The sequence below is a fragment of the Pelodiscus sinensis genome, chromosome 2 (assembly GCF_049634645.1).
Source record: "Pelodiscus sinensis isolate JC-2024 chromosome 2, ASM4963464v1, whole genome shotgun sequence".
Lineage (NCBI taxonomy): Eukaryota > Metazoa > Chordata > Testudines > Trionychidae > Pelodiscus > Pelodiscus sinensis.
Window position 1 is genome coordinate 31,333,104 of NC_134712.1, and position 14,461 is coordinate 31,347,564.

Genomic DNA, 14,461 nt, shown 5'->3' on the forward strand with positions numbered 1-14,461 from the left:
ATGCATTTCTCCATGTTTGAGATACTTTATGAATTCATAAAGTATTTTTATAAAGAGTTTAGACAAGTGGTAAGCAACCTGCAGTAAATGAGAGCTGCAGGAAGCAGCAGCCAGTCTGTCCCAGGGAGTGCCATGCCTGCGGACATTCAATGTAAACAAACCCTCCTGCAACCTGCCAGTGAATTATCCTAACTGCCCGCATGCAGCCCATGAGCCACAGGTTGCCCACCACAGATTTAGACAGTCTTTGGCAAACAAAAGGACTTTTGGAGAATCTTTGAGAAAGAGGTTTTAGTGACTACCATTACAACATATCTCACATACTTCTACAGTTCAGCCAGTACCTAGCCATTAGTGCCACAGAAACAAAATGGTCTGTCAACGATTAAAAAAAAATAAACTTCACACATTGACTTTGGTCAAGTCTGTGCCTTTGAGTAGGGTGTAAAATAAGGAATAAGAAGTGGATACACTGCCTCAGAGAAGACTATGGAAACCCTGTGATTGTCACAATTCCCATCTATAGTTCCCTACTTGTGCTGGAGATGGGAAGGTAATCCTCTACTGGCCAAGAGCAAATTCACTTGCTTCTCAGTGCTGGCTCAGCCAAGGCTCCCCCTATTCTTCGCACTCTCTCCACCCATTTAGTCAAGGGAGGGGCCACAAGGAATCTGTTCTCTCCCTGCACTGATTGGCACTACAGGGAGCACCTAACCTTTAAAGGGAATAATCACCAAGTACAAATTCTGACTTGTGGGTATTGGGCTTGCATTAGGAGTTCTGAGCACTGATGGAGCCCAGAGGGAAATTTCTCCTACTGTTCTCTGGTCCCTCTTTTTACTCTGTTTCCACACTTTTAATGGCCCGACATTGTTTACAAATAACACACAAAAGATGTTAAAAAAGGATGTTAAGTGCAAATCAACACTCAAATTAACAAATGCCAGAATTAAGATTTCCTGTGAAATCTTAATTCATCCTTCCCCCCTTCATGTATATATGCATTATGCTACAGTGTTTAACAACACATTCACACACTTGCCTCTACCCCCAATGAGACCTTGCCCCATTCAGAGCGTAGGCTATGCAGTTCTTAATCTACTACATGAATTTCTTTTCACAGTACCCCTGTGAAGCGAGGGGACTGGCATTACCCCCATTTCACAGATAGGGAATAGAGGCATAGAAGGAATTATGGTTAAGCACTGGCAGGAAATCTTTGTTCTGTCACTTCTTAACTTTTGGGTGCTTACTCTACAAACTTACCATGCTTTTAAACATATTTGTAGGTGTAAATTCTCTATATATTTTTTAAAATTACTGCAATAACAGAAATCCTACCATGTATGACCATCTTAACTCTTATTAGGGTCATCAACAGAGGTGGAACACAGAACACCCTCTGCCACTTGAGTTAAGGGATTACCTGATAGCAGCAGAAGGTTGCCATGTTCTAGGTGGACCACAGTTAAAAGAGAAGCACACACACTGTGCCAGAGGATTTCACAGACCCTTGGTGACAGGAGAGGTATAGTGAGATTCAGGAATCTTCGTTTCATTCTAGGCTCTGGAAGGAAGCGTGTCAGAGGAGGAAAGGGAAGATACAGACTCCTCTCTCTCTCTCTCCCCCCCCCCCCCCCACACACGCACCCCCAACATGAGACAGGAATGGTACAGGCACATGTCTCCCCCACCCAAATCCTCAACCCAGTTTCCCTCCCCACTCTCCCCTTCCTACTTCCAGTCTCCTTCCCAGTATCCCCCTCAAAGGTTCTTTGCCCAGCTAGTCCCATGCTGCAAGACCCTTAGTTCTTCACCTGACCTCAGCCCCCCTCCAATCACCACTCCATCCTACTTTCCCTGCTTAACTTCCACTTTCTATGTCCACCAGTTTCAGTACCCCCTCACCACCAGCTCCTGATTGCCTTTGTTTTGGTCTGCATGAAGTCTGCTAGGGCAAAGGTGGGGGGAAACATACTGAGCACAGGATACCTTCTCTCCCTTCTCTCAGTTTCTTTGCCACAACAGATTCTGGCAGAAAGGAGAAACAGCTGCAGAAAAAGTCCAGCTCAGCCTCTGTATTCCTGGGCTACGGCATGACCAGTACAGACAGCATCTTTGGCTGTCAACATGTAACAAATCTCCACAGATCATATTAAAACTGAGGTTTTTCCAAGACTTCTAGGTTGACAAAATTTGGACAAATTTTAATAGAGGTATCAAAAGACACATCCCTGACACCAGGGAGACATTCCTGCTAAGTCTCAAGTCAGTATTCTAGAACAGTTGTAAGATTTTTGTTATATGGCAAACTCCTACTTTTTCCCCTAGCTTTGTTCTCAGAAACAGCTAAACGGCTTTAGTTGAGGCTGTCTCTCCTCCCTGTAAAAGACCCACACAAAGATAGCCTGAAACAGACCCGCAACATGGAAAATTTCAACCAGAACAGTTACAATTTGGCAAAGATATAAACAACTGAAGACAGGGTCTCAGAATAAGAAGCATCAGGCAACTTTAACTTACCAGTGCTACAATCTCTATCTTCACTCTTTGAATTGGCCTGAGCAGGTGTTACAAGATTCTTATAGTGAAAAGGAGGTCGCTCCATGGTCAAAATTCATGCAGGTTTATTTTTTTGCAAACAGGACTTTAAATAAATGGCTCCACTAATCAATGCCATGTGATGGCCCCACCAGTTCGAAAAGGAGATACAGCTTATGGATTAGGCTACCAGGGAACTCCCTTTACATAAAAAGAATTCTCCTACAACACGGTACCTCAGTAATGCTATTCAAATAGCCTCAATGTTTCCTCTCAAAACACACTCAAAATCAGGGTGGCAACTGCTTCTTAAGACTTCAGTATGCTCACCTAAGAGGCTCTCTAGGGACCTAGCCTCTCTTCCAACTTATTTAATGTGAGAATACTAAGGGAGACAGATAGAATAGGCTCAACTGTCAGCAACAGGTAAACATAGAGAGGCAATTGTTTCTTCCCTAGTGAGATGGATGAGCAAAACAAATCACAGCTACAGGCAGTGAGGACTTTGAAGCAGGAGAGAATATTTGTTATACGTAAGCCAGATGACATAACATACGCAAAAAGGGGGGAAACAAACACGTTTTCTGTTCTAAGAGAATCCTCAGAGCCAGAATAAGGAGCCCTACCTTTCCTTAGGCACTCTCATCTTTCTGTCAGTCCAGCAGAACCTGACAAAAAGGAAGGGAGTTTGAATTAACCCCTAGTTTACTGGGAACCAGATAATGCTTCTGCACTTTGTCACAGGGTTAAACATGAAGACCTCTTGGAAACTACTATTAATAGATAATTTGGCAGTTGGTTCAGTTAGTCTTGCCAGATGCACATTACACCCAGTTTAAGGTTCTAACCGCTGGACATCATTCTTCTCTTGGTCCTATTAGACCGGGGGGACGGGGGAAACACAAATTCAGCCTTCCCTAAAAGTGCCCTAACACAATGTTTGTTTATGTCACTACAGCATATATCAGGGACATTTTAAATAAACCAACAACAAACGTCTCTATAACATCCCTTTACAACATTTCTTATGCAGAAATGTAACTAGACTTGTAGGTTTTAAATAAATAATACCATTGTTAACTAGTTCTCTGAGTACTAAGTCAATGTCTTGGCTCCTCTCAATAGTCAGAATCAGAAGTACCTTCACTGGAATCAACAAGTGTTTCATCGGTGCAAGACTGGTCTGAGAATTCAGTCAGACCCAAAATGCTTACAAGAGCATTTCTTAGCTCCAAGAACACTATGTAATTTCCATTTAACATGAAAATCACCACAGAGTTTCACCAACTGTGTTTTATATTTTAAATGCAGATGGGTGACTAACCCTTAACATTACAATATTACACAGTATTAACATTACAATATTGCGAATAGGAATTCCATGAATTGTGGTTTCATGTATTCACAGAGGTCTCCTGTCCCGGCCTCCGCAGGGAGTGTGGGAGCAATGGAGAACTCACTGTGGGGGGGGGTCAGGAGTCGTGGCTCCGAGTATTCCTGTATTACACTATGCCACCAAATAATAATAATAATGAGGTTTATTTTGAAATGTAATACATTTTCAATCAGCATATATTCTCTGACTAAAACTGCTATTAACCAAGGTATCCACATTCTGCTTCTCGTATTCACACTGAAATAAGGGCACTACTCAGAATAAGGTGCAAATCATAGAATACTAGAAATGGAAGGGACCAGAAGAGTTCATCAAGTCCAGTCCCCTGCCCTCATGGCAGGACCCCGTACCATCTAGACCATCCCTGATAGAAGTGTATCTAACCTGCTTTTAAATATCTCCAGAGATGGAGATTTCACAACCTCCCCAGGCAACTTATTCCAGTGTTTAAACACCTTGACAGGAAGTTTTTTCTAATGTCCAACCTAAACCTCCCTTGCTGCAGTTTAGGCCCATTGCTTTTTGTCTTATCAGAGGCCAAGGAGAACAATTTTTCTCCCTCCTCCTTGACACCCTATTAGATACCTGAAAACAGCTATCAGTCCCCACTCAGGTCTTCTCCTTTCCAAACTAAACAAGTCCAGTTCTTTAAGTCTTCCTTCATAGGTCAGGATTTCTAAACCTTTAATCATTTTTGTAGTTCTTCTCTGGACCTTTTCCAATTTCTCTTTCTTGAAATGTGGTGCCGAGAACTGGACACAATACTCCAATTGAGGCCTACTCAGTGCAGAGCAGAGCAGAAGAATGACTTCTCGTGTCTTGCTCATAACACTCCTGTTAATGCATCCCAGAATCATGTTTGCTTTTTTTTTTTTTTTTTGGCAACAGTGTCACACTGCTGACTCATATTTAGCTTGTGGTCCACTATGACCCCTAGATCCCTTTTTGCAGTACTCCTTCCTAGACAGTCGCTTCCCATTCTGAATGTGTGAAACTGATTGTTCCTTCCTAAGTGGAATACTTTGCATTTGTCCTTATTAAACTTCATCCTATGTACCTCAAACCATTTCTCCAGTTTGTCCAGATCATTTTGAATTATGACTCTAACCTCCCAAGCAGCTGCCACTCCTCTTAGCTTGGTATCATCTGCAAACATAATAAGTGTACTCTCTATGCCCATATGTAAATTATTGATGAAGATATTGAACAGAACTGGTCCCAAACTGACTCCTGATGAACCCCACTTGTCCAGCAGGATTGTGAATGGTTAATAACTACCCTCTAAGAATGGTTATCCAGCCAGTTATACACCCACCTTATAGTAGCCCCATCTAAGTTGTATTTGCCTAATGTATTAATAAGAAGATCATGAGAGACCATATCAAAGGCCTTACTAAATTCAAGGTATACCATGTCCACCACTTTTCCCTTATCCACAAGACTTGTTATCATATCAAAGAAGGATATCAGATTGGTTTGACATGATTTGTTCTTTACAAATCCATGCTGGCTGTTACTTACCACTTTATTTTCTTCCAGATATTTACAGATGAATCAAGGAAGACTACTTGTGAACTAAGTTACTACTTACAGTGAGCAAGGGTGGCAGAATCCAGCTCCAATGATTAGTCAAACAATTTCTAAAAAACCAGAGCAGTGATTTAAAGGAATGGATAGAAAATATGTATTCTGTCTTCCATATTTTGGACCCAAATCTGAAAACACTTATCCCGAGGAGTAAAGTTACTTGCAATTGAAATAACATATGAGCAGTTTTGCTCACATGTGCTTCAGGCTCATCAACAGATTTTTTTTCAAAACACATTTAGAAATCAATAACTTGTTAGTATGAAGAAGTAAAAATAAAATGAATGTAAAGTGAGATCTGATAGAAGGAATCTACATATGGATGCACTATTAATTTCCTTTCATTCCAACATGAAATGATCAGATAAGTATGACTGCTTCTCCAATAACTTATCGACAGTTTTTTTCTTTCAATGTTTTCCCCAGATCTTACACTAAGACTGAGGGGGCTAGATTCTTGTTTATTGTAAAATGGCACAACAACAATTTACAGCAGGTGAAGATCTTATCTACTGTACTCAGGAGTTTGGAATTCAATAAGCAGTCCTTTCAAATTGCAAGATAAGTGTATCAATGAGTGTTTTCAGTTCTGGAAAGTAGACTCCATATTTATGGAACAAACAGTTTCTATACTGCCAATTAAGCATGGTAAGTACTTTGCAGACCTGTAAGAAAATAAAATTGTAACTTCAAAATGCTTATAATTTACGTATACAACACATACAAAAAAGGTGGGATGCAATATATAGTAAAATGATTGAGCAATTAAGAGCTACCTATGTGATGTTACTTCTGTGATCTTGAGTGGAGGGGTTGTATTTCTTATTATTTCATTTAATTACATAGTGTCTTATACTGTCTCCATTATTGTGCTCACAAAGCACATCATCAGTCTTGTTAAAACCTCTCAGAGATGTGGGAATTCAGGTTTATAGGGCTTCAGGAAAAAGTATTTTAGTAAGCAGCCTGGAGGATAAGAAATTGCAGACATATTGGGCTGGATTAGGGAGAAAGATGCAGGGCACAGTAGCAGAATATGGACATAAAATCCTAGAGGAGAAAATTAAAAAAAAAAAAAAATAAATCAAACACACAGACCAATTTAGCATTCACAAGGTGGTAAAAAAAAGAAATGAACAGGAAAAAAAAATGTATTCCCTTCCCCCCCGCCCGACTCTTCTTTTAACCTAGACAGCTATTACCACTTGTGATCCCTAAAGAAAATAAACATTGTTCCTCCATAACTGGTGATTTGAAATCTGCTTTAGTTTGTCTTAGTTACATATTTAACATTGTTTTTGAGGATGCACTCATGATGACAAAAGATACATCTGGTCAGACTTTCTGTACCTGTAGTATTTTTCAGACCTTTTTAAATTTCCATTCTAATGAGTAATTCAATGCATATTTTACTTGTGAAATGGTTTCATACCACTGCAACCTTAGGGTTTTATAAAAATAAGATTTGATCCCAGAACTGCTCTGCACACAGAGCTTCTTTTGATTTCAATGGCACTTCCACATGCAGAGCAGCCACACAAAAACGGCATTTAATTTATGTATTACATTAACAAACATTTACGCATGCACACATACACACAGTATAGCTTCCTTAATAGACTGCTAAAAGGATTGAATCTAAATCATTTGTTTAATGGAGTTGGTATTCTAATCATGGAGTAGCAAAACTGTACTCATTTTGTTTGGGGATACTCTGGAATGATGTCTTGCCTAATAAGGAGGGCCATATGGATACCTTTTCACTGCATATATCTTCACAAACAGCATCACTGAGCAAATAGCAACCCAGGACACCAGAGAAAATACTTATTCTTCTAATAAGTGTTATGGGATCTTAAATATCTACTCACTGTAGCAACAGCTGTGGTTTACAAACCACTGTAGGAAGGCCCCAAACACAGGAAATTGCACAGAATTCAAGTTTATCTCCTTCAAGGGATATTTTCTATGCCCCCCTCCAAAACTGTTTACTTTCCTGCTGGCATGCTATTGCATAGCTCACTCTTCCAAATCAAGTCCCATGAATGACCCCTCTGATGCACTGCCTCCTATAGAAACTTGCACTCAGTGACAAAGCTCTTGTTGACTTCTGAGACTCTAGGGAAAGCATGACTTGGCCAATAATCAATTATAGCATAAGAACATGGTCCACCAAAGATTTGGGATATAGTGAACTAGAGACAATTCTGAAAATGCCCCAATTCTTTAAAATATCCTTTTTTTGCTAACCACTTCATATAGGATGTTCAATTTTGTGAGTTTTCTGGAATGTCTTGATTAGTACTAGTTCAAGGTGATTTAGGGTTACATTATTTTTAAGGATTATTCTTTAATCTGAATAGTTTGTTGATTCTCTGGAAAGAATGAAATGTAATTTATTAAAAATTCTGGAACATATCTGGCTCTAGATACATGAAGGGCAGCCTTCTAGTACTTCTGCTTTTCAGAAGCACATTGTTTTGAATAAACACACTGGAACAAAAATTTACAGGCCTGATTATGCAACACTTACTCATAACAAACAGTACTTAAGGATGTAGATTGTCAAAGCAATGTTTTGTTTCCATACTGAATTATTCAAATTTCACTTATATTTCCTAGCCAAATAATGAACTCTTGTCAAGCTGCAAATTTTAACATGAGTGTCAACAATTTACAAAATGTTGTGGTGAACTCTCCAAACCTAGAACTTTTAAAATTAAGATCAGATGTTTTCCTTAAGCATATTCACTAGCTCAAACAGGATTAATTCAGGGAAGTCCTCTGTCCTGCATTATCCAGAAGGTTAGACTATATTACAATGGTCCATTCTGGCCTTAGACTCTATGAATCTATAAATGAATACCAAGCATGAATGAAATTATTTCTCTGAAATTACTAATTTTAATTTCCCCCTCATATGTTAATTTTCTAAATTTGATTTGACAAGTTTGTAAACTAGTATGCAATATTCTGTTTTGTTGCCCTGTCTATAAATTTTAAAGAAATACGTGGAACCTTGAAGTACTTATCCATAAAAGGCAAGAAACTCTAATCGAAATGCATAAACTTACTGTGGATCCATCTGATTGTATCTAATGTCAGGTGGACCCTATCTGTATGGGGAAAAGAAGAAATCTGTTCCACTTTCATCAGCTAGAAGTCATGGAACTGTCCAGAGAAGAAGCAACTCATTCCTCCATCAAAGCATATCATGGGGGAACGTGGATCAACATTCACATCATACTCCCTTGTCAATACCCAACCTGGACAATTAATGATCCACTCCTCAGATCAAGTTCAGAGATGAATACTGGTCAAATGCCACCTGAGGCACATTGTACATATGGTAACTAGCAGCAGCATACCATGCATATATTCCTGATACCATCTCTTTCTCCCTCCTGCTGAGTATCTGGATCTCAGTTAAGGTCAGGCTATTTTGCCACATGAGCAGGAAGATTGGTAAGCTTTTCTTATTAACTCCATTGTGAATAAGGAGCTTTCAATCACTTGGCCCTTGTCTACTTACCTTGGCTCCAAACTTGTTTTGGGGTACACGGTCCCTTTAAGGTTCTTATAGTTACCTGTCAGTCAAATGGTGAGAACCCATCTCCAGCCCCACTTCTGTCTAGACATCAACAAAGGGCCTTCCTCAACAATAGTTGTTCTCAAGTATCTAAAGGATGTCACAAGGAGGAGGAAGAAAAAATGTTCTCCGTGGCCTCTGAGGATAGAACAAGGAGCAATGGGCTTAAATTGCAGCAAGGGAGGTTTACATTGGACATTAGGAAAAGCTTCCTGTCAGGGTGTTTAAACACTGGAATAAATTGCCTAGGGAGGTTGTAGAATCTCCATCTCTGGAGATATTTAAGAGCAGGTTAGATAGACATCTATCAGGGATGATCTAGACGGTACTGGGTCCTGCCGTGAGGGCAGGGGACTGGACTCAAGGACCTCTTCAGGTCCGTTCCAGTTCAAGTGTTCTATGATTCTATTACTATTACCAGAATGGCCTGAAGTCAAGTTCTGTGTAGCTCGAAAGCTTGACTCTTTCACCACCAGATGTTTTACCTCCCGCTGCCTTCTTTCTAACATCCAGGGACCAGCATGGCCACAATGCTGTAAATACAAATCATCTGACATTTATGTCTGACTGCAATAATGAAGAGAAGAAAGAGTTAACAGCAAGGGACCCTTTTGCTGCTTAGGAAGCACTGGCTCCTAAGAGGAGTCATAGGGCTCCTTAGAAAGCATGTCACGCAAGCAGCTTAGCTAAGGATTTGGGCCATGATTCAAAAATAATGTTAACATTAACAATGTCCTCTATTTGTTTCTCTGCACATCTCTATCTTTACTCTATTTTTCTTCCTTCCTCTGCTTTTATAAGTGGCAGATTAAAACTAGCAAACAATCCACATAGCAATTTTGTGTTTGTCAACATTAACAAAAAAGGATAAGTAACAGAAGTCATTGCATGATTATTTTGCTTGTGAGTGTAACAGGAAAGTACACAAGGGATATTTATATGTAACAGGGAACTTACTAATCATCTACTGCCACCACATATAAACACTTATAACCTTCATGGTTTCTAGACTCTGCTCAATCAGTAAGATCTGAATATAATCTAGTTTGTATTTCCTGTTTGGGAGAGAAAGCAGTTAACATTCACAGGATACTGTATCCTCTCCTTATTTATGTCTGTTCTTGAATAAAGTTGGTAGATGCAAGAGAAAAATAAATTTTAAATTCAACATGGAAGAAAGCATATTTTCAGCTGCCATGAAGTCATTCTTCCATTGAAATTAGTGTAATAATGACAATTTACTCCATCTGAAGAGGTGCCCCAAGAACTTCAACAATGTGTCTTCTTTTTGTTTCTCAAGTACGCTTTCATCCACTCTCTAATTGCAATAGCTTTCAGTCCTACTAAAAGCACCTCCATGACACAGACCTTGCTGTGCTGCAACACAAAAGGAAGTCCTCTCAATTTAGATATCAGTGTCTCTAATAAACATAAAAGTTCAAGTTTCCACTTTTAACAGCCTAACAAGTTCAAACGCACCAAGTGCCCTCCTCAGTTAACTCACCTCACCACTAAGTTGTATTTGACTGCAATGGCAGTAACTATCACTGCAAATTGCCAGCTCTGGTATTTATTTCAACTATTAATTTAATATTTTTGCTACACTAGACTGAAGAAAATAGCAGGCTCACTGAGAAACAAGAAATAAAGAAATCCCATACGGTATTTAAAAATAACAAAGAATGCTAAGAGACTTTATTGTGACATAATAGCTCACTGGAAATGTTGATAACCTTACAATTTGGCTTCTGACTGTTAACCTCCAGGAATCATTATTTCCCTAGGAAATGTCTCAGGGCATTATTAATAAATTCATTTTAAAACTAAAGGTTGTAACTACAATAATTATTTTAACATCTCTTTACACAGCACTATTACTCTCCAAAGAGCTGGTGATATAAGTGTTTAATTTCCTTTCCATATTACACATGGAGGCAGAAAATTTGCATCTTTCACTGCCTGAGTAGAGGCAGAAAATAACTATGTGCTGATAACCAAACTTTTACAGACAACGTGACCCAACACTAATATTTCTGTTAACTGGGCTGAGTTCTGGACATCAAAGACTGTCTTCTCTGAGTATGGATTAGTCTCACTATGCAAATTAAAATTTAAAAGTCATCTACACATATATAGACATTCTTACAGTAATCACTAATTCAGCTATAAATTTATATAGCTTGAGCCTGACCCACAGTCCACTGCAGTTTTTCCATTAAATTACCTTCGTTTTGGGTCAGGTCCCTTATGAATAAAATACATTCATTAGAAGTCGAGAGGTACTTATGCACTCACCAATGTAGAAGTGCCTCCAATTAAATATATTTAGCCTTGACAGTTAGTTGTATAAACTGAAGCATTTTTAATGTTTTGATAATTCCTTGGATTTAAATAAGATTTGTGACCTCAGCTCAAAGAAAATCAAATGCTGGGTCCAACTCAAAGTTGAAAAGCTCAAAAATTTTCACTATGTTGTCAGCACAAGTAATCCAAGTTCTTCTTTCCTTCTCTTCCTTTTTTCTTTTCATGCGTGAACATGGAAGATGGGTGAGAGAGAAACACACTACAGTATTCAGTTCCCACCTGCAACTCCCACCATATCCAGAATAACACTAGTTTACTTGTAGTCAAGTAAATGTCACAAAACTAGCAAAATTTGGGACCTTATTTGGGACCACAACTTTTACAAGCTACTAGCTAAATGAATTAGGCCTGACCTGCAAACATTTAAACATGTGCGCACATTTATTTTCCATGAGTCCCACTACAATTCATTCAATGTGCACAGTCATATATTTGTTTTCAGAATCAAACAATGTGAATGGATAAGTCCCCATCATATTATCAAATGGAAAAATACCAGAAACTGTCCACCAATAAATTTGCATTACAAAACAGCTCCCTGTAAGATACCTACACAAATCAGTAGCCTAACAAATAGTTCATAAACAACAGTTGTCCTGAATTCCACAGAAGTATCCCAAAGTATTATTTTCTCCATTATTAAATCACTTCAGTAAGATGGGTAACTGATATAAAATCTGCAAATAACTTCCCACCTCTATATGAAAGGAGAAAGAGGTCCTGAAATTCTTCTGATTTTTGGCAACGTAAGGCCTATATAAGAAAGAAGGTGAACTAAAATGGCTAGTTTATAGATTAATAAAATAAAGTTGGTTTCACCCAAAATGTTTTGACGCACATAACTAACAAGCATCACTTAAAATAACTGTATACACATATTTAAAATAGGTCTCATCCTTATTAGGTTAAATATCACTAGCCATTCTTTGAGATTAAAAATTTATTTTAGTTTAACACTTAGCAAGATACTCCACAATGTCCGACATTTAATGAAGAAAGCACTTCATCAGTATCAATCGCACTATATTTCTTTCATAGTAAAAATGACAAAGAATTAATGTACTGTAATGTTTAATGCAGAAAATAAATTTTAATCCAGTAAGATTTTATTTCCCATTGTAGCATTGTTGTTTTATCAGAATGCCTGTAAAATTTCATTATTTTAATAGTTATTTGTTTACTGCATTATAACAATTTATAATGTAATTTGATTTTTTTTAAATTACAAAAACAACTTAGTTTTTGCATTTGCTTCTCATTCTTCATTTTTGACTGTTTGGTTGCAGTTTACCTTTGGTAAAGCATTTGCACATCAATATACTTAAACTCTCCCTTTAATAATAATTACTAGAGAACAATAGCACCACTGACATAATCGTCTTGCCAGATATGCATATTTCAGGAGGCTGCTCTACCAAGAATAAATAAGCACAGTGCAAAAGTGCATCTCCATTGGAACATGCCAGCAGAGAAAGAAATGCAGAGTCTTCTGATCAGATCAGTAAACAGCCTCTCATTAAGGAATGTAAAAAGACCAGGGGACTTCTTAAGATAGCAAACAACTGATGATGTTAAAGTCCTGCTGACTGCAAGGGCATGTCAATTTCCTCTAAGGGAAAATGGGCTAATCTGAATAATAACTCATCGACTGAAATTAAGTTGTGAAATTTGCAAGGACAGACAGACTGCATGTTCTCCAGCAGGCAACAATCCGATGGATTCCCCAACGAGAGAGAAGGAAATCCGTGACATGACGATAGAGAATCACATGCAGCTTCTGCTATATCATCTCCCCAATGCTTCCTAAGCATCAGAGATGCTACTCGCTGTTCTCAGATTCTCAGTAAATGGAGCAACGATCACCCAACTTTAAAGTTACACGATGTAACATACCTACTGCTGTAATGCCAAGGCTGAACTTGGACATATTCTACCTGGGTTCTCTCACTCACTTCACTCACACACCCCGTTGCAAGGAAGGAGGACGGACACAGCTAGACACCCCTCGGAGCTGCATCTACCACCGCCACCTCTCTGGCCGCCCCAGCATCGGGGTGCGCGGAGGCAGGGCTGGGTTGGGCTGCGCGTGGCTATACTGCTGTCTCAGGAGCTGCGGTCCATCTCCGGCAGCTCTGATGCAAAGTAATCACCCCCCCCCAAAAAAAAAAACCCCAATTCCCGCTGCGGTTTAGCGAGGCTTATTAAAGAGCCGGCTGCTGCCAGGGGCATTGCTCAGTCCCAGCACAGTCCGGCCAAATGCCCGGAGCCCCCGCTCCTCCCAGCCCGCCCGGCACCCGACCCCCGGGCACCCTTGCCTCTGTGCAGCGGCGGCAAGTCAAGGGCACCGGGAGCGGCGCGGCGGGGCAGGCGGCTCGGGCACAGCTGCGGGGCCGGGCGCTGGCAGAGGCTCTCGCGCAGCCACTCACCCACCCACCCAAACTTACTTGGCGGCCGGGGAGTGCTGCGCCTGCTGCCGGCCGGGTCCCGCGCTGCGTGGAGAGCGCGCACGCGCACGCGCGCTCCCGGGCTCAGCCGGCGCCTCTGGGCTGTGGGACTCCCGGAGCCTGGCCAGGCATGCTCAGTTCTCTGACCCCCTCGGTGGGCCCTACCATTGCGACGGGAGGGGGGATGGAAGAACCATCTGGACGATACCAATGAGAGGAGCTAAAAATAGGCCCTGCGCCCCCCCCCCCCCCCCCCCCCCGCAACTAGCCTGAGCCTGCGGGAGCGGAACAAGCCGGCGGGGTTGGGTGCGGGTGACGCGGGCTGGGCGGGCACGGGCCGCGCTGCTGCTGCTGCCCCGAGTGACGTGCGCGCGCGGGCCGGGCTGCCCGAGCCTGTGAGTGTGCGGGCCGGGGTGCCCCGCCGCCCGCCCGCAGGGGTCCGGCCGCCCGGCCGCGGCCGAGTGTCCCGGCAGAGGAGCCGCCCCCGGCTGGGGCTGATGCGCGGCGGGAGGGAGCCTTGCAAGGCGTGCCACAGCCCTG

At 40.9% G+C, this 14,461-nt stretch overlaps 1 long non-coding RNA gene across 2 annotated transcripts in view; it reads right to left on the reverse strand.

The window, feature by feature from the left end:
* The window catches only part of LOC112544066 (uncharacterized), an 81,278-nt gene extending 67,103 nt beyond the window's left edge, over positions 1-14,175 (reverse strand). The window contains exon 1 of one of the 2 annotated variants that reach the window (XR_012901269.1): positions 13,922-14,175. This is a non-coding gene — a long non-coding RNA (uncharacterized LOC112544066). Of the gene's footprint in view, positions 1-3,167; positions 6,657-13,921 lie in introns of those variants that run through there. The other variant, XR_012901271.1, reaches the window with a different exon arrangement.
* Positions 14,176-14,461: the final 286 nt, after the last annotated feature.